Source organism: Hemitrygon akajei, chromosome 10 (genome assembly GCF_048418815.1).
Source record: "Hemitrygon akajei chromosome 10, sHemAka1.3, whole genome shotgun sequence".
Taxonomy (NCBI): Eukaryota; Metazoa; Chordata; class Chondrichthyes; order Myliobatiformes; family Dasyatidae; genus Hemitrygon; species Hemitrygon akajei.
Window position 1 is genome coordinate 10,348,393 of NC_133133.1, and position 738 is coordinate 10,349,130.

General features: G+C 32.1%; 1 non-coding gene across 1 annotated transcript; it reads left to right on the forward strand.

Annotated features, from left to right (window-relative positions):
* The first annotated feature begins 345 nt into the window (after window positions 1-345).
* On the forward strand, window positions 346-452 carry LOC140735038 (U6 spliceosomal RNA). The gene has a single exon (XR_012100659.1). It is a non-coding gene; the product is annotated as a U6 spliceosomal RNA (small nuclear RNA).
* The last annotated feature ends 286 nt before the right edge of the window (window positions 453-738 follow it).

The window sequence follows — 738 nt, forward strand, 5'->3', positions numbered from 1 at the left end:
GTTCGCAAAGAATAATTTCAAAGAAAACTTACTGAAGTTATGTCTATTAATTTTCTAAACAGAAAAAAATAAAAATACGAGAAGTAAAAGGAGTATTTATGAAAATATATTGAAAGAAAAAAAAGAATTGCTCAAAGAAAGAAGTAATAAACAAATAAACTGCAAAATTGCAACAAATTGATCAGCCAAACTGAGGGAACAAGGTGCTATGAAGCAGAAGTAAACAGTTTAACTTCTGGAGTTGATAGACTAAATAATATTCAAATGAGCTAAAGAAGAGTTCAAAACATGATGTTGAAAAAAAATTACTCAGCAAAGAAAATACGATAAGAACAGAAACTAATAGTGCTCGCTTCGGCAGCACATATACTAAAATTGGAACGATACAGAGAAGATTAGCATGGCCCCTGCACAAGGATGACACGCAAATTCGTGAAGCGTTCCATATTTAAAAAAAAGAACAGAAACTAATTATGAGAGTATACAAGAGTAGAAGAGAGAATTGTTCATAAGAAAGATGTACTAAACCAGTAGACTACAAAATTCCAACAACAAAGAATCGGTCAAGCTAAGGAAGCGTAGTTGATGTGGTACAGTATTAAACAATTAATCTACTAGACTTGATTCAGCCTGAAGAAAATTGTGCACTTCCTCAATCAAAAGAAACCACTTAGGAGATCAAATTTTCAAAATAATCCTGAGGCAAGCAGGGTAATTTAGTGAAGGTTTATAGCCTTT